Here is a 25,898-nt window from a genome sequence, read left to right as displayed (position 1 = left end):
ACTGCAGGTTCAAAGTATTCCTTGGACCTTCACACTGAAGATGAAACACAGAAATCGCATCGGAATTAAATACAAAAGGCACAATGCCGCCTTAAGTACAAGAATAGAGAAACTTCTTACAGTCGGTGCTTTGAGCATTCCCTCAGGAAGCAGTATTAGTTTCCGATACACCAATTCAGGTTCAAGGTATTCCTTGGACCTTCACATTGCCTATGAAAAACAGAAATCGCATCGGAATTAAATACATAAGGCACAAGGCCGCCTTAAGTACAAGAATAGAGACTCTTCTTACAGTTGGTGCTTTGAGCATTCCCTGTGAGTCCAGTATTAGTTTCCGATACACCACTGCAGGTTCAAAATATTCCGTGCACCTTCACATTGACTATGAAACACAGAAATCGCATCGGAATTAAATACAAAAGGCACAATGCCGCCTTAAGTACAAGAATAGAGACACTTCTTAAAGTCGATGATTTGAGCATTCCCTCTGAGAGCAGTATTAGTTTCCGATACACCACTGCAGGTTCAAAGTATTCCTCGGACCTTCACATTGACTATGAAACACAGAAATCGCATCGGAATTAAATACAAAATCACAATGCCAGCTTAAGTACAAGAATAGAAACTCTTCTTACAGTTAGTGCTTTGAGCATTCCCTGTGAGACCAGTATTACTTTCCGTTACACCACTGCAGGTTCAATGTATTCCTTGGACTTTCACATTGACGATGAAGCACAGAAATCGCATCGGAATTAAATACAAGAAGCACAATGCCACGTAAAGTACAAGATCAGAGACTCTTCTACAGTCTGTGCCTTGAACACTCCCTGTGAGACCAGTATTAGTTTCCGTTACACCACTGCAGATTCAATGTATTCCTTGGACATACACATTGACGATGAAACACTGAAATAACATCGAATTTAAATACAAAATTGCACAATGCCGCCTTAAGTGCAAGAAGAGTGAGACTTCTTAGAGTCTGTGCTTTGATCCTTTCCTGTGAGGCCAGTATTAGTTTCCGATTCACCACTGTGGGTTCAATGTATTCCTTGGACATACACATTGACGATGAAACACAGATATTACATCGGAATTAAATACAAAAGGCACAATGCTGCCTTAAGTGCAAGAAGAGTGAGACTTCTTAGAGTCTGTGCTTTGATCCTTTCCTGTGAGACCGGTATTAGTTTCCGATACACCACTGCAGGTTCAATGTATCCCTTGGACCTTCACATTGACGATGACACACAGATATCGCATCGGAATTAAATACAAGAAGCACAATGCCGCGTAAAGTACAAGATCAGATACTCTTCTACATTCTGTGCCTTGAACTCTCCCTGTGAGACCAGTATTAGTTTCCGATACACCACTGCAGGTTCAATGTATTCCTTGGACATACACATTGACGATGAAACACTCAAATTACATCGGAATTAAATACAAAAGGCACAATGCCGCCTTAAGTGCAAGAAGAGTGAGACTTCTTAGAGTCTGTGCTTTGATCCTTTCCTATGAGACCAGTATTAGTTTCCGATACACCACTGCAGGTTCAATGTATTCCTTGGACCTTCACATTGACGATGACACACAGAAATCGCATCGGAATGAAATACAAAAGGCACAAAGCCGCCTTAAGTACAACAATAGAGATTCTTCTTACAGTCGGTGCTTTGAGCATTCCCTGTGAGACCAGTATTAGTTTCCGATACACCACTGCAGGTTCAATGTATTCCTTAGAACTTCAAGTTGACGATGAAACACAGAAACCGCATCGGAATTAAATACAAATGGCACAATGCCGCCTTAAGTACAAGAATAGAGAATCTTCTTACAGTCGGTGCTTTGAGCATTCACTGTGTGACCGGTATTAGTTTCCGATACACCACTGCATGTTCAATGTATTCCTTGGACATTCACAATGACGATGAAACACAGAAATTACATCGGAATTAAATACAAAAGACAGAATGGCGCCTTAATGCAAGAAGATTGAGACTTCTTAGTGTCCATTCTTTGATCCTTTCCTGTGAGACCAGTATTAGTTTCCGATAAACCACAGCAGGTTCAATGTATTCCGTGGACCTTCACATTGAAGATGAAACACAGAAATCGCATCGGAATTAAATACAAATGGCACAATGCCGCCTTAATTACAAGAATAAAGACTCTTCTTACAGTCGCTGCGTTGAGCATTCCCTGTGAAACCAGTATTAGTTTCCGATACACCACCGCAGGTTCAATGTATATCGGTAGACCTTCACATTGACGATGAAACACAGAAATAGCATCGGATTAAATACAAAAGGCACAATTCCGCCTTAAGTACAAGAATAGACAGACTTCTTACAGTCGGTGCTTTGAGCATTCCCTCTGAGTGCAGTATTAGTTTCCGATGCACCACTGCAGGTTCAAGGTATTCCTTGGACCTTCACATTGACTATGAAACACAGAAATCGCATCGGAATTAAATACAAAAGGCACAAGGCCGCCTTAAGTACAAGAACAGAGACTCTTCTTACAGTCGGTGCTTTGAGCATTCCCTGTGAGGCCAGTATTAGTTTCCGATACACCACTGCAGGTTCAATGTATTCCTTAGACATACACATTGACGATGAAACACAGAAATCCCATCCGAATTAAATACAAGAAGCACAATGCCGCTTAAAGTACAAGATCAGAGACTCTTCTACAGTCTGTGCCTTGAACACTCCCTGTGAGACCAGTATTACTTTCCGATAGACCACTGCAGGTTCAAATAATTCCTTGCACCTTCACATTGACTATGAAACACAGAAATCGCATCGGAATTAAATACAAAAGACACAATGCCGCCTTAAGTACAAGAATAGAGACACTTCTTTCAAGCGGAGCTCTGAGCATTCCCTCCGAGAGCAGTATTAGTTTCCGCTACACCACTGCAGGTTCAAGGTATTCCTTGGACCTTCACATTGACTATGAAACACAGATATCGCATCGGAATTAAATACAAAAGGTACAAGGCCGCCTTAAGTACAAGAATAGAGTCTCTTCTTACAGTTGGTTCTTTGAGCATTCCCTGTGAGACCAGTTTTAGTTTCCGATACACCACTGCAGGTTCAAAGTATTCCTTGCACCTTCACATTGACTATGAAACACAGAAATCGCATCGGAATTATATACAAAAGACACAATTCCGCCATAAGTACAAGAATAGAGACACTTCTTACAAACGGTGCTTTGAGCATTCCCTCCGAGAGCTGTATTAGTTTCCGATACACCACTGCAGGTTCAAAGTATTCCTTGGACCTTCACATTGACTATGAAACACAGAAATCGCATCGGAATTAAATACAAAAGACACAATGCCGCCTTAAGTACAAGAATAGAGACACTTCTTTCAAGCGGAGCTCTGAGCATTCCCTCCGAGAGCAGTATTAGTTTCCGATACACCACTGCAGGTTCAATGTATTCCTTGGACCTTCACATTGACGATGAAACACAGAAATCGCATCGAAATTAAATACAAAAAGCACAATGCCGACTTAAATACATGAATACAGACTCTTCTTACAGTCGGAGCTTTGAGCGTTCCCTGTGAGACCAGTAATAGTTTCCGATACACCACTGTAGATTCAATGTATTCCTTGGACCTTCACAGTAACGATGAAACACAGAAATCGCATCGGAATTAAATTGAAAAGGCAAAATGCCGCCTTAAGTACAAGAATAGAGACACTTCTTGCAGTCGGTGCTTTGAGCATTGCCTCTGAGACCAGTATTAGTTTCCGATACACCACAGCAGGTTCGAAGTATTCCTTGGACCTTCACATTTACTATGAAACACAGAAATCGCATCGGAATTAAATACAAAAGGCACAATGCCGCCTTAAGTACAAGAATAGGGACACTTCTTACAGTCGGAGCTTTGAGCATTCCCTCTGAGAGCAGCATTAGTTTCGGATACACCACTGCAATTTCAAAGTATTCCTTGGACGGTCACATTGACTATGAAACACAGAAATCGCATCGGAATTAAATACAAAAGGCACAATGCCGCCTTAAGTACAAGAATAGGGACTCTTCTAACAGTCGGTGCTTTAAGCATTCCCTGTGAGACCAGTACTAGTTTCCGATACACCACTGCAGGTTCAATGTATTCCCTGGACATACACAATGACGATGAAACACAGAAATCGCATCGGAATTAAATTTAAAAGGCAAAATGCCGCCTTAAGTACAAGAATAGAGACACTTCTTGCAGTCGGTGCTTTGAGCATTGCCTCTGAGAGCAGTATTATTTTTCCGATACACCACTGCAGGTTCAAGGTATTCCTTGGACCTTCACATTGACTATGAAACACAGAAATCGCATCGGATTTAAATACAAAAGCTACAATGCCGCCTTAAGTACAAGAATAGAGACTCTTCTTACAGTCGGTGCTTTGAGCACTCCCTGTGAGACCAGTATTAGTTTCCGAAACACCACTGCAGGTTCAATGTATTCCTTGGACACTCACATTGACGATGAAACACTGAAATTACATCGGAATTAAATACAAAAGGCACAATGCCACCTTAAGTGCAAAAGGAGTGAGACTTCTTAGAGTCTGTGCTTTGATCCTTTCCTATGAGACCAGTATTAGTTGCCGATACACCACTGCAGGGTCAAGGTATTCCTTGGACCTTCACATTGTCTATGAAACACAGAAATCGCATCGGAAATAAATACAAAAGGCACAAGGCCGCCTTAAGTACAAGAATAGGGAGTCTTCTTACATTCGGTGCTTTGAGCATTCCCTGTGAGACCAGTATTAGTTTCCGATACACCTAACCAGGTTCAATGTATTCCTTGGACCTTCACAGTGACTATGAAACACAGAAATGGCATCGGAATTAAATACAAAGGGCACAATGCCGCCTTAAGTACAAGAATAGAGCCCCTTCTTACAGTCGGTGCTTTGAGCACTCCCTCTGAGAGCAGTATTAGTTTCCGATACACCACTGCAGGTTCAAAGTATTCCTTGGACCTTCACACTGAAGATGAAACACAGAAATCGCATCGGAATTAAATACAAAAGGCACAATGCCGCCTTAAGTACAAGAATAGAGAAACTTCTTACAGTCGGTGCTTTGAGCATTCCCTCAGGAAGCAGTATTAGTTTCCGATACACCAATTCAGGTTCAAGGTATTCCTTGGACCTTCACATTGACTATGAAAAACAGAAATCGCATCGGAATTAAATACATAAGGCACAAGGCCGCCTTAAGTACAAGAATAGAGACTCTTCTTACAGTTAGTGCTTTGAGCATTCCCTGTGAGACCAGTATTACTTTCCGTTACACCACTGCAGGTTCAATGTATTCCTTGGACTTTCACATTGACGATGAAGCACAGAAATCGCATCGGAATTAAATACAAGAAGCACAATGCCACGTAAAGTACAAGATCAGAGACTCTTCTACAGTCTGTGCCTTGAACACTCCCTGTGAGACCAGTATTAGTTTCCGTTACACCACTGCAGATTCAATGTATTCCTTGGACATACACATTGACGATGAAACACTGAAATAACATCGAATTTAAATACAAAATTGCACAATGCCGCCTTAAGTGCAAGAAGAGTGAGACTTCTTAGAGTCTGTGCTTTGATCCTTTCCTGTGAGGCCAGTATTAGTTTCCGATTCACCACTGTGGGTTCAATGTATTCCTTGGACATACACATTGACGATGAAACACAGATATTACATCGGAATTAAATACAAAAGGCACAATGCTGCCTTAAGTGCAAGAAGAGTGAGACTTCTTAGAGTCTGTGCTTTGATCCTTTCCTGTGAGACCGGTATTAGTTTCCGATACACCACTGCAGGTTCAATGTATCCCTTGGACCTTCACATTGACGATGACACACAGATATCGCATCGGAATTAAATACAAGAAGCACAATGCCGCGTAAAGTACAAGATCAGATACTCTTCTACATTCTGTGCCTTGAACTCTCCCTGTGAGACCAGTATTAGTTTCCGATACACCACTGCAGGTTCAATGTATTCCTTGGACATACACATTGACGATGAAACACTCAAATTACATCGGAATTAAATACAAAAGGCACAATGCCGCCTTAAGTGCAAGAAGAGTGAGACTTCTTAGAGTCTGTGCTTTGATCCTTTCCTATGAGACCAGTATTAGTTTCCGATACACCACTGCAGGTTCAATGTATTCCTTGGACCTTCACATTGACGATGACACACAGAAATCGCATCGGAATGAAATACAAAAGGCACAAAGCCGCCTTAAGTACAACAATAGAGATTCTTCTTACAGTCGGTGCTTTGAGCATTCCCTGTGAGACCAGTATTAGTTTCCGATACACCACTGCAGGTTCAATGTATTCCTTAGAACTTCAAGTTGACGATGAAACACAGAAACCGCATCGGAATTAAATACAAATGGCACAATGCCGCCTTAAGTACAAGAATAGAGAATCTTCTTACAGTCGGTGCTTTGAGCATTCACTGTGTGACCGGTATTAGTTTCCGATACACCACTGCATGTTCAATGTATTCCTTGGACATTCACAATGACGATGAAACACAGAAATTACATCGGAATTAAATACAAAAGACAGAATGGCGCCTTAATGCAAGAAGATTGAGACTTCTTAGTGTCCATTCTTTGATCCTTTCCTGTGAGACCAGTATTAGTTTCCGATAAACCACAGCAGGTTCAATGTATTCCGTGGACCTTCACATTGAAGATGAAACACAGAAATCGCATCGGAATTAAATACAAATGGCACAATGCCGCCTTAATTACAAGAATAAAGACTCTTCTTACAGTCGCTGCGTTGAGCATTCCCTGTGAAACCAGTATTAGTTTCCGATACACCACCGCAGGTTCAATGTATATCGGTAGACCTTCACATTGACGATGAAACACAGAAATAGCATCGGATTAAATACAAAAGGCACAATTCCGCCTTAAGTACAAGAATAGAGAATCTTCTTACAGTCGGTGCTTTGAGCATTCCCTGTGAGGCCAGTATTAGTTTCCGATACACCACTGCAGGTTCAATGTATTCCTTAGACATACACATTGACGATGAAACACAGAAATCCCATCCGAATTAAATACAAGAAGCACAATGCCGCTTAAAGTACAAGATCAGAGACTCTTCTACAGTCTGTGCCTTGAACACTCCCTGTGAGACCAGTATTACTTTCCGATAGACCACTGCAGGTTCAAATAATTCCTTGCACCTTCACATTGACTATGAAACACAGAAATCGCATCGGAATTAAATACAAAAGACACAATGCCGCCTTAAGTACAAGAATAGAGACACTTCTTTCAAGCGGAGCTCTGAGCATTCCCTCCGAGAGCAGTATTAGTTTCCGCTACACCACTGCAGGTTCAAGGTATTCCTTGGACCTTCACATTGACTATGAAACACAGATATCGCATCGGAATTAAATACAAAAGGTACAAGGCCGCCTTAAGTACAAGAATAGAGTCTCTTCTTACAGTTGGTTCTTTGAGCATTCCCTGTGAGACCAGTTTTAGTTTCCGATACACCACTGCAGGTTCAAAGTATTCCTTGCACCTTCACATTGACTATGAAACACAGAAATCGCATCGGAATTATATACAAAAGACACAATTCCGCCATAAGTACAAGAATAGAGACACTTCTTACAAACGGTGCTTTGAGCATTCCCTCCGAGAGCTGTATTAGTTTCCGATACACCACTGCAGGTTCAAAGTATTCCTTGGACCTTCACATTGACTATGAAACACAGAAATCGCATCGGAATTAAATACAAAAGACACAATGCCGCCTTAAGTACAAGAATAGAGACACTTCTTTCAAGCGGAGCTCTGAGCATTCCCTCCGAGAGCAGTATTAGTTTCCGATACACCACTGCAGGTTCAATGTATTCCTTGGACCTTCACATTGACGATGAAACACAGAAATCGCATCGAAATTAAATACAAAAAGCACAATGCCGACTTAAATACATGAATACAGACTCTTCTTACAGTCGGAGCTTTGAGCGTTCCCTGTGAGACCAGTAATAGTTTCCGATACACCACTGTAGATTCAATGTATTCCTTGGACCTTCACAGTAACGATGAAACACAGAAATCGCATCGGAATTAAATTGAAAAGGCAAAATGCCGCCTTAAGTACAAGAATAGAGACACTTCTTGCAGTCGGTGCTTTGAGCATTGCCTCTGAGACCAGTATTAGTTTCCGATACACCACAGCAGGTTCGAAGTATTCCTTGGACCTTCACATTTACTATGAAACACAGAAATCGCATCGGAATTAAATACAAAAGGCACAATGCCGCCTTAAGTACAAGAATAGGGACACTTCTTACAGTCGGAGCTTTGAGCATTCCCTCTGAGAGCAGCATTAGTTTCGGATACACCACTGCAATTTCAAAGTATTCCTTGGACGGTCACATTGACTATGAAACACAGAAATCGCATCGGAATTAAATACAAAAGGCACAATGCCGCCTTAAGTACAAGAATAGGGACTCTTCTAACAGTCGGTGCTTTAAGCATTCCCTGTGAGACCAGTACTAGTTTCCGATACACCACTGCAGGTTCAATGTATTCCCTGGACATACACAATGACGATGAAACACAGAAATCGCATCGGAATTAAATACAAAAGGCGCAATGCAGCCATAATTACAAGAATAGAGACACTTCTTACAGTCGGTGCTTTGAGCATTCACTGTGAGACCAGTAATAGTTTCCGATACACCACTGCAGATTCAATGTATTCCTTGGACCTTCACAGTGACGATGAAACACAGAAATCGCATCGGAATTAAATTTAAAAGGCAAAATGCCGCCTTAAGTACAAGAATAGAGACACTTCTTGCAGTCGGTGCTTTGAGCATTGCCTCTGAGAGCAGTATTATTTTTCCGATACACCACTGCAGGTTCAAGGTATTCCTTGGACCTTCACATTGACTATGAAACACAGAAATCGCATCGGATTTAAATACAAAAGCTACAATGCCGCCTTAAGTACAAGAATAGAGACTCTTCTTACAGTCGGTGCTTTGAGCACTCCCTGTGAGACCAGTATTAGTTTCCGATACACCACTGCAGGTTCAATGTATTCCTTGTCATACACATTGACGATGAAACACTGAAAGTACATCGGAATTAAATACAAAAGGCACAATGCCGCCTTAAGTGCAAGAATAGAGACTCTTCTTACGGTCGGTGCCTTGAGCATTGCCTGTGAGACCAGTATTAGTTTCCGATACACAACTGCAGGTTCAGTGTATTCCTTGGACCTTCATATTGACAATGAAACACAGAAATCGCATCGGAATTAAATACAAAAACACAATGCCGCTTTAAGTAAAAGAATAGAGATTCTTGTTACAGTCGGTGCTTTGAGCATTCCCTGTGAGACCAGTATTTGTTTCCGATACACCACTGCAGGTTCAATGTATTCCTTGGACCTTCACATTGACGATGAAACACAGAAATCGCATCGGAATAAAATACAAAAGGCTCATTGCCGACTTAAGTACAAGAATAGAGACTCTTCTTACTGTCGGTGCTTTGAGCGTTTCCTGTGAGACCAGTATTAGTTTCCGATACACCACTGCTGGTTCAATGTATTGCTTGGAGCTTCAAATTGACGATGAAACAGGGAAATCGCATCGGAATTAAATACAAAAGGCACAATGCCGCCTTAAGTAAAGGAGTAGAGACCCTTCTTACAGTTGGTGCTTTGAGCATTCCCTGTGAGGCCAGGATTAATTTCCGACACACCACTGCAGTTTCAATGTATTCCTTGTCATACACATTGACGATGAAACACTGATATTACATCGGAATTAAATTCAAAAGCCACAATGCCGCCTTAAGTGCAGGAAGAGTGAGACTTCTTGGTGCCTGTGCTTTGATCCTTTCCTGTGAGACCAGTATTAGTTTCCGATACACCACTGCAGGTTCAATGTATTCCTCGGACCTTCACATTGACGATGAAACACAGAAATCGCATCGGAATTAAATACAAAAGGCACAATGCCGACTTACGTACAAGAATAGAGACTCTTCTTACAGTCGGTGCTTTGAGCATTCCCTGTGAGACCAGTATTAGTTTCCGATACACCACTGCAGGTTCAATGTATTCCTTGGAACATCAAGTTGACGATGAAACACAGAAATCGCATTGGAATTAAATACAAAAGGCACAATGCCGACTTAAGTACAAGAATACAGGCTCTTCTTACAGTCGGTGCTTTGAGCATTCCCTGTGAGACCAGTATTAGTTTCCGATACACCAGTGCAGATTCAATGTATCCCTTGGACCTTCACATTGACGATGAAACCCAGAAATCGCATCGGAATTAAATACAAAAGGCACAATGCCGCCTTAAGTACAAGAATAGAGACTCTTCTTACAGTCGGTGCTTTAAGCATTCCCTGTGAGACCAGTATTAGTTTCCGATACACCACTGCAGGTTCAAAGTATTCCTTGGACTTTCACATTGACTATGAAACACTGAAATTACTTCGGAATTAAATACAAAAGGCACAATGCCACCTTAAGTGCAAAAGGAGTGAGACTTCTTAGAGTCTGTGCTTTGATCCTTTCCTATGAGACCAGTATTAGTTTCCGATACACCACTGCAGGTTCAATGTATTCCTTTTACATACACATTGTCGATGAAACACTGAAATTACATCGGAATTAAATACAAAAGGCACAATGCCAACTTAAGTGCAAAAGGAGTGAGACTTCTTAGAGTCTGTGCTTTGATCCTTTCCTATGAGACCAGTATTAGTTTCCGATACACCACTGCAGGTTCAATGTATTCCTTGGACACTCACATTGACGATGAAACACTGAAATTACATCGGAATTAAATACAGAAGGCACAATGCCACCTTAAGTGCAAAAGGAGTGAGACTTCTTAGAGTCTGTGCTTTGATCCTTTCCTATGAGACCACTATTAGTTGCTGATACACCACTGCAGGTTCAAGGTATTCCTTGGACCTTCACATTGACGATGAAGCACAGAAATCGCATCGGAATTAAATACAAGAAGCACAATGCCACGTAAAGTACAAGATCAGAGACTCTTCTACAGTCTGTGCCTTGAACACTCCCTGTGAGACCAGTATTAGTTTCCGTTACACCACTGCAGATTCAATGTATTCCTTGGACATACACATTGACGATGAAACACTGAAATAACATCGAATTTAAATACAAAATTGCACAATGCCGCCTTAAGTGCAAGAAGAGTGAGACTTCTTAGAGTCTGTGCTTTGATCCTTTCCTGTGAGGCCAGTATTAGTTTCCGATTCACCACTGTGGGTTCAATGTATTCCTTGGACATACACATTGACGATGAAACACAGATATTACATCGGAATTAAATACAAAAGGCACAATGCTGCCTTAAGTGCAAGAGGAGTGAGACTTCTTAGAGTCTGTGCTTTGATCCTTTCCTGTGAGACCGGTATTAGTTTCCGATACACCACTGCAGGTTCAATGTATCCCTTGGACCTTCACATTGACGATGACACACAGATATCGCATCGGAATTAAATACAAGAAGCACAATGCCGCGTAAAGTACAAGATCAGATACTCTTCTACATTCTGTGCCTTGAACTCTCCCTGTGAGACCAGTATTAGTTTCCGATACACCACTGCAGGTTCAATGTATTCCTTGGACATACACATTGACGATGAAACACTCAAATTACATCGGAATTAAATACAAAAGGCACAATGCCGCCTTAAGTGCAAGAAGAGTGAGACTTCTTAGAGTCTGTGCTTTGATCCTTTCCTATGAGACCAGTATTAGTTTCCGATACACCACTGCAGGTTCAATGTATTCCTTGGACCTTCACATTGACGATGACACACAGAAATCGCATCGGAATGAAATACAAAAGGCACAAAGCCGCCTTAAGTACAACAATAGAGATTCTTCTTACAGTCGGTGCTTTGAGCATTCCCTGTGAGACCAGTATTAGTTTCCGATACACCACTGCAGGTTCAATGTATTCCTTAGAACTTCAAGTTGACGATGAAACACAGAAACCGCATCGGAATTAAATACAAATGGCACAATGCCGCCTTAAGTACAAGAATAGAGAATCTTCTTACAGTCGGTGCTTTGAGCATTCACTGTGTGACCGGTATTAGTTTCCGATACACCACTGCATGTTCAATGTATTCCTTGGACATTCACAATGACGATGAAACACAGAAATTACATCGGAATTAAATACAAAAGACAGAATGGCGCCTTAATGCAAGAAGATTGAGACTTCTTAGTGTCCATTCTTTGATCCTTTCCTGTGAGACCAGTATTAGTTTCCGATAAACCACAGCAGGTTCAATGTATTCCGTGGACCTTCACATTGAAGATGAAACACAGAAATCGCATCGGAATTAAATACAAATGGCACAATGCCGCCTTAATTACAAGAATAAAGACTCTTCTTACAGTCGCTGCGTTGAGCATTCCCTGTGAAACCAGTATTAGTTTCCGATACACCACCGCAGGTTCAATGTATATCGGTAGACCTTCACATTGACGATGAAACACAGAAATAGCATCGGATTAAATACAAAAGGCACAATTCCGCCTTAAGTACAAGAATAGACAGACTTCTTACAGTCGGTGCTTTGAGCATTCCCTCTGAGTGCAGTATTAGTTTCCGATGCACCACTGCAGGTTCAAGGTATTCCTTGGACCTTCACATTGACTATGAAACACAGAAATCGCATCGGAATTAAATACAAAAGGCACAAGGCCGCCTTAAGTACAAGAACAGAGACTCTTCTTACAGTCGGTGCTTTGAGCATTCCCTGTGAGGCCAGTATTAGTTTCCGATACACCACTGCAGGTTCAAAGTATTCCTTGGACTTTCACATTGACGATGAAGCACAGAAATCGCATCGGAATTAAATACAAGAAGCACAATGCCACGTAAAGTACAAGATCAGAGACTCTTCTACAGTCTGTGCCTTGAACACTCCCTGTGAGACCAGTATTAGTTTCCGTTACACCACTGCAGATTCAATGTATTCCTTGGACATACACATTGACGATGAAACACTGAAATAACATCGAATTTAAATACAAAATTGCACAATGCCGCCTTAAGTGCAAGAAGAGTGAGACTTCTTAGAGTCTGTGCTTTGATCCTTTCCTGTGAGGCCAGTATTAGTTTCCGATTCACCACTGTGGGTTCAATGTATTCCTTGGACATACACATTGACGATGAAACACAGATATTACATCGGAATTAAATACAAAAGGCACAATGCTGCCTTAAGTGCAAGAAGAGTGAGACTTCTTAGAGTCTGTGCTTTGATCCTTTCCTGTGAGACCGGTATTAGTTTCCGATACACCACTGCAGGTTCAATGTATCCCTTGGACCTTCACATTGACGATGACACACAGATATCGCATCGGAATTAAATACAAGAAGCACAATGCCGCGTAAAGTACAAGATCAGATACTCTTCTACATTCTGTGCCTTGAACTCTCCCTGTGAGACCAGTATTAGTTTCCGATACACCACTGCAGGTTCAATGTATTCCTTGGACATACACATTGACGATGAAACACTCAAATTACATCGGAATTAAATACAAAAGGCACAATGCCGCCTTAAGTGCAAGAAGAGTGAGACTTCTTAGAGTCTGTGCTTTGATCCTTTCCTATGAGACCAGTATTAGTTTCCGATACACCACTGCAGGTTCAATGTATTCCTTGGACCTTCACATTGACGATGACACACAGAAATCGCATCGGAATGAAATACAAAAGGCACAAAGCCGCCTTAAGTACAACAATAGAGATTCTTCTTACAGTCGGTGCTTTGAGCATTCCCTGTGAGACCAGTATTAGTTTCCGATACACCACTGCAGGTTCAATGTATTCCTTAGAACTTCAAGTTGACGATGAAACACAGAAACCGCATCGGAATTAAATACAAATGGCACAATGCCGCCTTAAGTACAAGAATAGAGAATCTTCTTACAGTCGGTGCTTTGAGCATTCACTGTGTGACCGGTATTAGTTTCCGATACACCACTGCATGTTCAATGTATTCCTTGGACATTCACAATGACGATGAAACACAGAAATTACATCGGAATTAAATACAAAAGACAGAATGGCGCCTTAATGCAAGAAGATTGAGACTTCTTAGTGTCCATTCTTTGATCCTTTCCTGTGAGACCAGTATTAGTTTCCGATAAACCACAGCAGGTTCAATGTATTCCGTGGACCTTCACATTGAAGATGAAACACAGAAATCGCATCGGAATTAAATACAAATGGCACAATGCCGCCTTAATTACAAGAATAAAGACTCTTCTTACAGTCGCTGCGTTGAGCATTCCCTGTGAAACCAGTATTAGTTTCCGATACACCACCGCAGGTTCAATGTATATCGGTAGACCTTCACATTGACGATGAAACACAGAAATAGCATCGGATTAAATACAAAAGGCACAATTCCGCCTTAAGTACAAGAATAGACAGACTTCTTACAGTCGGTGCTTTGAGCATTCCCTCTGAGTGCAGTATTAGTTTCCGATGCACCACTGCAGGTTCAAGGTATTCCTTGGACCTTCACATTGACTATGAAACACAGAAATCGCATCGGAATTAAATACAAAAGGCACAAGGCCGCCTTAAGTACAAGAACAGAGACTCTTCTTACAGTCGGTGCTTTGAGCATTCCCTGTGAGGCCAGTATTAGTTTCCGATACACCACTGCAGGTTCAATGTATTCCTTAGACATACACATTGACGATGAAACACAGAAATCCCATCCGAATTAAATACAAGAAGCACAATGCCGCTTAAAGTACAAGATCAGAGACTCTTCTACAGTCTGTGCCTTGAACACTCCCTGTGAGACCAGTATTACTTTCCGATAGACCACTGCAGGTTCAAATAATTCCTTGCACCTTCACATTGACTATGAAACACAGAAATCGCATCGGAATTAAATACAAAAGACACAATGCCGCCTTAAGTACAAGAATAGAGACACTTCTTTCAAGCGGAGCTCTGAGCATTCCCTCCGAGAGCAGTATTAGTTTCCGCTACACCACTGCAGGTTCAAGGTATTCCTTGGACCTTCACATTGACTATGAAACACAGATATCGCATCGGAATTAAATACAAAAGGTACAAGGCCGCCTTAAGTACAAGAATAGAGTCTCTTCTTACAGTTGGTTCTTTGAGCATTCCCTGTGAGACCAGTTTTAGTTTCCGATACACCACTGCAGGTTCAAAGTATTCCTTGCACCTTCACATTGACTATGAAACACAGAAATCGCATCGGAATTATATACAAAAGACACAATTCCGCCATAAGTACAAGAATAGAGACACTTCTTACAAACGGTGCTTTGAGCATTCCCTCCGAGAGCTGTATTAGTTTCCGATACACCACTGCAGGTTCAAAGTATTCCTTGGACCTTCACATTGACTATGAAACACAGAAATCGCATCGGAATTAAATACAAAAGACACAATGCCGCCTTAAGTACAAGAATAGAGACACTTCTTTCAAGCGGAGCTCTGAGCATTCCCTCCGAGAGCAGTATTAGTTTCCGATACACCACTGCAGGTTCAATGTATTCCTTGGACCTTCACATTGACGATGAAACACAGAAATCGCATCGAAATTAAATACAAAAAGCACAATGCCGACTTAAATACATGAATACAGACTCTTCTTACAGTCGGAGCTTTGAGCGTTCCCTGTGAGACCAGTAATAGTTTCCGATACACCACTGTAGATTCAATGTATTCCTTGGACCTTCACAGTAACGATGAAACACAGAAATCGCATCGGAATTAAATTGAAAAGGCAAAATGCCGCCTTAAGTACAAGAATAGAGACACTTCTTGCAGTCGGTGCTTTGAGCATTGCCTCTGAGACCAGTATTAGTTTCCGATACACCACAGCAGGTTCGAAGTATTCCTTGGACCTTCACATTTACTATGAAACACAGAAATCGCATCGGAATTAAATACAAAAGGCACAATGCCGCCTTAAGTACAAGAATAGGGACACTTCTTACAGTCGGAGCTTTGAGCATTCCCTCTGAGAGCAGCATTAGTTTCGGATACACCACTGCAATTTCAAAGTATTCCTTGGACGGTCACATTGACTATGAAACACAGAAATCGCATCGGAATTAAATACAAAAGGCACAATGCCGCCTTAAGTACAAGAATAGGGACTCTTCTAACAGTCGGTGCTTTAAGCATTCCCTGTGAGACCAGTAATAGTTTCCGATACACCACTGCAGGTTCAATGTATTCCCTGGACATACACAATGACGATGAAACACAGAAATCGCATCGGAATTAAATACAAAAGGCGCAATGCAGCCATAATTACAAGAATAGAGACACTTCTTACAGTCGGTGCTTTGAGCATTCACTGTGAGACCAGTAATAGTTTCCGATACACCACTGCAGATTCAATGTATTCCTTGGACCTTCACAGTGACGATGAAACACAGAAATCGCATCGGAATTAAATTTAAAAGGCAAAATGCCGCCTTAAGTACAAGAATAGAGACACTTCTTGCAGTCGGTGCTTTGAGCATTGCCTCTGAGAGCAGTATTATTTTTCCGATACACCACTGCAGGTTCAAGGTATTCCTTGGACCTTCACATTGACTATGAAACACAGAAATCGCATCGGATTTAAATACAAAAGCTACAATGCCGCCTTAAGTACAAGAAGAGAGACTCTTCTTACAGTCGGTGCTTTGAGCACTCCCTGTGAGACCAGTATTAGTTTCCGATACACCACTGCAGGTTCAATGTATTCCTTGTCATACACATTGACGATGAAACACTGAAAGTACATCGGAATTAAATACAAAAGGCACAATGCCGCCTTAAGTGCAAGAATAGAGACTCTTCTTACGGTCGGTGCCTTGAGCATTGCCTGTGAGACCAGTATTAGTTTCCGATACACAACTGCAGGTTCAGTGTATTCCTTGGACCTTCATATTGACAATGAAACACAGAAATCGCATCGGAATTAAATACAAAAACACAATGCCGCTTTAAGTAAAAGAATAGAGATTCTTGTTACAGTCGGTGCTTTGAGCATTCCCTGTGAGACCAGTATTTGTTTCCGATACATCACTGCAGGTTCAATGTATTCCTTGGACCTTCACATTGACGATGAAACACAGAAATCGCATCGGAATAAAATACAAAAGGCTCATTGCCGACTTAAGTACAAGAATAGAGACTCTTCTTACTGTCGGTGCTTTGAGCGTTTCCTGTGAGACCAGTATTAGTTTCCGATACACCACTGCTGGTTCAATGTATTGCTTGGAGCTTCAAATTGACGATGAAACAGGGAAATCGCATCGGAATTAAATACAAAAGGCACAATGCCGCCTTAAGTAAAGGAGTAGAGACCCTTCTTACAGTTGGTGCTTTGAGCATTCCCTGTGAGGCCAGGATTAATTTCCGACACACCACTGCAGTTTCAATGTATTCCTTGTCATACACATTGACGATGAAACACTGATATTACATCGGAATTAAATTCAAAAGCCACAATGCCGCCTTAAGTGCAGGAAGAGTGAGACTTCTTGGTGCCTGTGCTTTGATCCTTTCCTGTGAGACCAGTATTAGTTTCCGATACACCACTGCAGGTTCAATGTATTCCTCGGACCTTCACATTGACGATGAAACACAGAAATCGCATCGGAATTAAATACAAAAGGCACAATGCCGACTTACGTACAAGAATAGAGACTCTTCTTACAGTCGGTGCTTTGAGCATTCCCTGTGAGACCAGTATTAGTTTCCGATACACCACTGCAGGTTCAATGTATTCCTTGGAACATCAAGTTGACGATGAAACACAGAAATCGCATTGGAATTAAATACAAAAGGCACAATGCCGACTTAAGTACAAGAATACAGGCTCTTCTTACAGTCGGTGCTTTGAGCATTCCCTGTGAGACCAGTATTAGTTTCCGATACACCAGTGCAGATTCAATGTATCCCTTGGACCTTCACATTGACGATGAAACCCAGAAATCGCATCGGAATTAAATACAAAAGGCACAATGCCGCCTTAAGTACAAGAATAGAGACTCTTCTTACAGTCGGTGCTTTAAGCATTCCCTGTGAGACCAGTATTAGTTTCCGATACACCACTGCAGGTTCAAAGTATTCCTTGGACTTTCACATTGACTATGAAACACTGAAATTACTTCGGAATTAAATACAAAAGGCACAATGCCACCTTAAGTGCAAAAGGAGTGAGACTTCTTAGAGTCTGTGCTTTGATCCTTTCCTATGAGACCAGTATTAGTTTCCGATACACCACTGCAGGTTCAATGTATTCCTTTTACATACACATTGTCGATGAAACACTGAAATTACATCGGAATTAAATACAAAAGGCACAATGCCAACTTAAGTGCAAAAGGAGTGAGACTTCTTAGAGTCTGTGCTTTGATCCTTTCCTATGAGACCAGTATTAGTTTCCGATACACCACTGCAGGTTCAATGTATTCCTTGGACACTCACATTGACGATGAAACACTGAAATTACATCGGAATTAAATACAGAAGGCACAATGCCACCTTAAGTGCAAAAGGAGTGAGACTTCTTAGAGTCTGTGCTTTGATCCTTTCCTATGAGACCACTATTAGTTGCTGATACACCACTGCAGGTTCAAGGTATTCCTTGGACCTTCACATTGTCTATGAAACACAGAAATCGCATCGGAAATAAATACAAAAGGCACAAGGCTGCCTTAAGTACAAGAGTAGGGACTCTTCTTACATTCGGTGCTTTGAGCATTCCCTGTGAGACCAGTATTAGTTTCCGATACACCTATGCAGGTTCAATGTATTCCTTGGACCTTCACAGTGACTATGAAACACAGAAATGGCATCGGAATTAAATACAAAGGGCACAATGCCGCCTTAAGTACAAGAATAGAGACTCTTCTTACAGTTGGTGCTTTGAGCATTCCCTGTGAGTCCAGTATTAGTTTCCGATACACCACTGCAGGTTCAATGTATTCCTCGGACCTTCACATTGACGATGAAACACAGAAATCGCATCGGAATTAAATACAAAAGGCACAATGCCGACTTACGTACAAGAATAGAGACTCTTCTTACAGTCGGTGCTTTGAGCATTCCCTGTGAGACCAGTATTAGTTTCCGATACACCACTGCAGGTTCAATGTATTCCTTGGAACATCAAGTTGACGATGAAACACAGAAATCGCATTGGAATTAAATACAAAAGGCACAATGCCGCCTTAAGTACAAGAATAGAGACACTTCTTACAGTCGGTGCTTTGAGCATTCCCTCTGGAAGCAGTATTAGTTTCCGATACACCAATTCAGGTTCAAGGTATTCCTTGGACCTTCACATTGACTATGAAAAACAGAAATCGCATCGGAATTAAATACATAAGGCACAAGGCCGCCTTAAGTACAAGAATAGAGACTCTTCTTACAGTTGGTGCTTTGAGCATTCCCTGTGAGTCCAGTATTAGTTTCCGATACACCACTGCAGGTTCAAAATATTCCGTGCACCTTCACATTGACTATGAAACACAGAAATCGCATCGGAATTAAATACAAAAGGCACAATGCCGCCTTAAGTACAAAAATAGAGACACTTCTTAAAGTCGATGATTTGAGCATTCCCTCTGAGAGCAGTATTAGTTTCCGATACACCACTGCAGGTTCAAAGTATTCCTTGGACCTTCACATTGACAATGAAACACAGAAATCGCATCGGAATTAAATACAAAATCACAATGCCAGCTTAAGTACAAGAATAGAGACTCTTCTTACAGTTAGTGCTTTGAGCATTCCCTGTGAGACCAGTATTAGTTTCCGTTACACCACTGCAGGTTCAATGTATTCCTTGGACTTTCACATTGACGATGAAGCACAGAAATCGCATCGGAATTAAATACAAGAAGCACAATGCCGCGTAAAGTGCAAGATCAGAGACTCTTCTACAGTCTGTGCCTTGAACACTCCCTGTGAGACCAGTATTAGTTTCCGTTACACCACTGCAGATTCAATGTATTCCTTGGACATACACATTGACGATGAAACACTGAAATAACATCGAATTTAAATACAAAATTGCACAATGCCGCCTTAAGTGCAAGAAGAGTGAGACTTCTTAGAGTCTGTGCTTTGATCCTTTCCTGTGAGGCCAGTATTAGTTTCCGATTCACCACTGTGGGTTCAATGTATTCCTTGGACATACACATTGACGATGAAACACAGATATTACATCGGAATTAAATACAAAAGGCACAATGCCGCCTTAAGTGCAAGAAGAGTGAGACTTCTTAGAGTCTGTGCTTTGATCCTTTCCTATGAGACCAGTATTAGTTTCCGATACACCACTGCAGGTTCAATGTATTCCTTGGACCTTCACATTGACGATGAAACACAGAAATCGCATCGGAATGAAATACAAAAGGCACAAAGCCGCCTTAAGTACAACAATAGAGATTCTTCTTACAGTCGGTGCTTTGAGCATTCCCTGTGAGACCAGTATTAGTTTCCGATACACCACTGCAGGTTCAATGTATTCCTTAGAACTTCAAGTTGACGATGAAACACAGAAACCGCATCGGAATTAAATACAAAAAGCAACAATGCCGCCTTAAGTACAAGAATAGAGAATCTTCTTACAGTCGGTGCTTTGAGCATTCACTGTGAGACCGGTATTAGTTTCCGATACACCACTGCATGTTCAATGTATTCCTTGGACATTCACAATGACGATGAAACACAGAAATTACATCGGAATTAAATACAAAAGACAGAATGGCGCCTTAATGCAAGAAGATTGAGACTTCTTAGTGTCCATTCTTTGATCCTTTCCTGTGAGACCAGTATTAGTTTCCGATAAACCACTGCAGGTTCAATGTATTCCTTGGACCTTCACATTGAAGATGAAACACAGAAATCGCATCGGAATTAAATACAAATGGCACAATGCCGCCTTAATTACAAGAATAAAGACTCTTCTTACAGTCGCTGCGTTGAGCATTCCCTGTGAGACCAGTATTAGTTTCCGATACACCACCGCAGGTTCAATGTATATCGGTAGACCTTCACATTGACGATGAAACACAGAAATAGCATCGGATTAAATACAAAAGGCACAATTCCGCCTTAAGTACAAGAATAGAGACACTTCTTACAATCGGTGCTTTGAGCATTCCCTCTGAGTGCAGTATTAGTTTCCGATACACCACTGCAGGTTCAAGGTATTCCTTGGACCTTCACATTGACTATGAAACACAGAAATCGCATCGGAATTAAATACAAAAGGCACATGGCCGCCGTAAGTACAAGAACAGAGACTCTTCTTACAGTCGGTGCTTTGAGCATTCCCTGTGAGGCCAGTATTAGTTTCCGATACACCACTGCAGATTCAAAGTATTCCTTGGACCTCCACATTGACTATGAAACACAGATATCGCATCGGAATTAAATACAAAAGGCACAATGCCGGCTTATGTACAAGAATAGAGACTCTTCTTACAGTTAGTTCTTTGAGCATTCCTTGTGAGACCAGTTTTAGTTTCCGATACACCACTGCAGGTTCAATGTATTCCTTGGACCTTCACATTGACGATGAAACACAGAAATCGCATCGGAATTAAATACAAGAAGCACAATGCCGCTTTAAGTACAAGATCAGAGACTCTTCTACAGTCTGTGCCTTGAACACTCCCTGTGAGACCAGTATTACTTTCCGATACACCACTGCAGGTTCAAATAATTCCTTGCACCTTCACATTGACTATGAAACACAGAAATCGCATCGGAATTAAATACAAAAGACACAATGCCGCCTTAAGTACAAGAATAGAGACACGTCTTACAAGCGGAGCTCTGAGCATTCCCTCCGAGAGCAGTATTAGTTTCCGATACACCACTGCAGGTTCAAGGTATTCCTTGGACCTTCACATTGACTATGAAACACAGATATCGCATCGGAATTAAATACAAAAGGTACAAGGCCGCCTTAAGTACAAGAATAGAGTCTCTTCTTACAGTTGGTTCTTTGAGCATTCCCTGTGAGACCAGTTTTAGTTTCCGATACACCACTGGAGGTTCAAAGTATTCCTTGCACCTTCACATTGACTATGAAACACAGAAACCGCATCGGAATTATATACAAAAGACACAATTCCGCCATAAGTACAAGAATAGAGACACTTCTTACAAGCGGTGATTTGAGCATTCCCTCCGAGAGCTGTATTAGTTTCCGATACACCACTGCAGGTTCAAAGTATTCCTTGGACCTTCACATTGACTATGAAACACAGAAATCACATCGGAATTAAATACAAAAGGCACAATGCCGCCTTAAGTGCAAGAAGAGTGAGACTTCTTGGAGTCTGTGCCTTGATCCATTCCTGTGCGACCAGTATTGGTTTCCGATACACCACTGCAGGTTCAATGTATTCCTTGGACCTTCACATTGACGATGAAACTCAGAAATCGCATCGAAATTAAATACAAAAGGCACAATGCCGACTTAAATACATGAATACAGGCTCTTCTTACAGTCGGAGCTTTGAGCGTTCCCTGTGAGACCAGTATTAGTTTCCGATACACCACTGCAGGTTCAATGTATTGCTTGGAGCTTCAAATTGACGATGAAACAGAGAAATCGCATCGGAATTAAATACAAAAGGCACAATGCCGAGTTAAGTAAAGGAGTAGAGACCCTTCTTACAGTTGGTGCTTTGAGCATTCCCTGTGAGGCCAGTATTCATTTCCGATACACCACTGCAGTTTCAATGTATTCCTTGTCATACACATTGACGATGAAACACTGATATTACATCGGAATTAAATACAAAAGCCACAATGCCGCCTTAAGTGCAAGAAGAGTGAGACTTCTTGAGCCTGTGCTTTGATCCTTTCCTGTGAGACCAGTATTAGTTTCCGATACACCACTGCAGGTTCAATGTATTCCTCGGACCTTCACATTGACGATGAAACACAGAAATCGCATCGGAATTAAATACAAAAGGCACAATGCCGACTTACGTACAAGAATAGAGACTCTTCTTACAGTCGGTGCTTTGAGCATTCCCTGTGAGACCAGTATTAGTTTCCGATACACCACTGCAGGTTCAATGTATTCCTTGGAACATCAAGTTGTCGATGAAACACAGAAATCGCATTGGAATTAAATACAAAAGGCACAATGCCGACTTAAGTACAAGAATACAGACTCTTCTTACAGTCGGTGCTTTGAGCATTCCCTGTGAGACCAGTATTAGTTTCCGATACACCACTGCAGGTTCAATGTATCCCTTGGACCTTCACATTGACGATGAAACCCAGAAATCGCATCGGAGTTAAATACAAAAGGCACAATACCGCCTTAAGAACAAGAATAGAGACTCTTCTTACAGTCGGTGCTTTAAGCATTCCCTGTGAGACCAGTATTAGTTTCCGATCCACCACTGTGGGTTCAATGTATTCCTTGGACATACACATTGACGTGGAAACACAGATATTACATCGGAATTAAATACAAAAGGCACAATGCTGCCTTAAGTGCAAGAAGAGTGAGACTTCTTAGAGTCTGTGCTTTGATCCTTTCCTGTGAGACCGGTATTAGTTTCCGATACACCACTGCAGGTTCAATGTATTCCTTGGACCTTCACATTGACGATGAAACACAGAAATCGCATCGGAATTAAATACAAGAAACACAATGCCGCGTAAAGTACAAGATCAGATACTCTTCTACATTCTGTGCCTTGAACTCTCCCTGTGAGACCAGTATTAGTTTCCGATACACCACTGCAGGTTCAATGTATTCCTTGGACATACACATTGACGATGAAACACTCAAATTACATCGGAATTAAATACAAAAGGCACAATGCCGCCTTAAGTGCAAGAAGAGTGAGACTTCTTAGAGTCTGTGCTTTGATCCTTTCCTATGAGACCAGTATTAGTTTCCGATACACCACTGCAGGTTCAATGTATTCCTTGGACCTTCACATTGACGATGAAACACAGAAATCGCATCGGAATGAAATACAAAAGGCACAAAGCCGCCTTAAGTACAACAATAGAGATTCTTCTTGCAGTCGGTGCTTTGAGCATTCCCTGTGAGACCAGTATTAGTTTCCAATACACCACTGCAGGTTCAATGTATTCCTTAGAACTTCAAGTTGACGAAGAAACACAGAAACCGCATCGGAATTAAATACAAAAAGCAACAATGCCGCCTTAAGTACAAGAATAGAGGACCTTCTTACAGTCGGTGCTTTGAGGATTCACTGTGAGACCGGTATTAGTTTCCGATACACCACTGCATGTTCAATGTATTCCTTGGACATTCACAATGACGATGAAACACAGAAATTACATCGGAATTAAATACAAAAGACAGAATGCCGCCTTAATGCAAGAAGATTGAGACTTCTTAGTGTCCATTCTTTGATCCTTTCCTGTGAGACCAGTATTAGTTTCCGATAAACCACTACAGGTTCAATGTATTCCTTGGACCTTCACATTGACTATGAAACACAGAAATAGCATCGGAATTAAATACAAAAGGCACAAGGCAACCTTAAGTACAAGAACAGAGACTCTTCTTACAGTCGGTGCATTGAGCAATCCCTGTGAGGCCAGTATTAGTTTCCGATACACCACTACAGATTCCAAGTATTTCTTGAACATTCACATTGACTATGAAACACAGAAATCGCATCGGAATAAAATGCAAAAGGCACAATGCCGCCTTAAGTACAAGAATAGTGACTCTTCCTACAGTCGGTGCTTTGAGCATTCCCTGTAAGACAAGTATTAGTTTCCGATACACCACTGACGGTTCAAAGTATTCCTTGGACCTTCACATTGACTATGAAACACAGAAATCGCATCGGAATTAAATACAAGAAGCACAATGCCGCTTAAAGTACAAGATCAGAGACTCTTCTACAGTCTGTGCCTTGAACACTCCCTGTGAGACCAGTATTACTTTCCGATACACCACTGCGGGTTCAAATAATTCCTTGCACCTTCACATTGACTATGAAACACAGAAATCGCATCGGAATTAAATACAAAAGACACAATGCCGCTTTAAGTACAAGAATAGAGACACTTCTTACAAGCGGAGCTTTGAGCATTCCCTCCGAGAGCAGTATTAGTTTCCGATACACCACTGCAGGTTCAAGGTTTTCCTTGGACCTTCACATTGACTATGAAACACAGATATCGCATCGCAATTAAATACAAAAGGTACAAGGCCGCCTTAAGTACAAGAATAGAGTCTCTTCTTACAGTTGGTTCTTTGAGCATTCCCTGTGAGACCAGTTTTAGTTTCCGATACACCACTGCAGGTTCAAAGTATTCCTTGCACCTTCACATTGACTATGAGACACAGAAATCGCATCGGAAATATATACAAAAGACACAATTCCGCCATAAGTACAAGAATAGAGACACTTCTTACAAGCGGTGCTTTGAGCATTCCCTCCGAGAGCTGTATTAGTTTCCGATACACCACTGCAGGTTCAAAGTATTCCTTGGACCTTCACATTGACTATGAAACACAGAAATCACATCGGAATTAAATACAAAAGGCACAATGCCGACTTAAGTACAAGAATAGAGACACTTCTTACAGTCGGTGCTTTGAGCACTCCCTCTGAGAGCAGTATTAGTTTCCGATACACCACTGCAGGTTCAATGTATTCCTTGGACATACACATTGACGATGAAACACTGAAATTACATCGAAATTAAATACAAAAGGCACAATGCCGCCCTAAGTGCAAGAAGAGTAATACTTCTTA

This window comes from Schistocerca serialis, chromosome 4 (genome assembly GCF_023864345.2).
Source record: "Schistocerca serialis cubense isolate TAMUIC-IGC-003099 chromosome 4, iqSchSeri2.2, whole genome shotgun sequence".
NCBI lineage: Eukaryota > Metazoa > Arthropoda > Insecta > Orthoptera > Acrididae > Schistocerca > Schistocerca serialis.
This window is presented reverse-complemented; position numbering follows the sequence as displayed.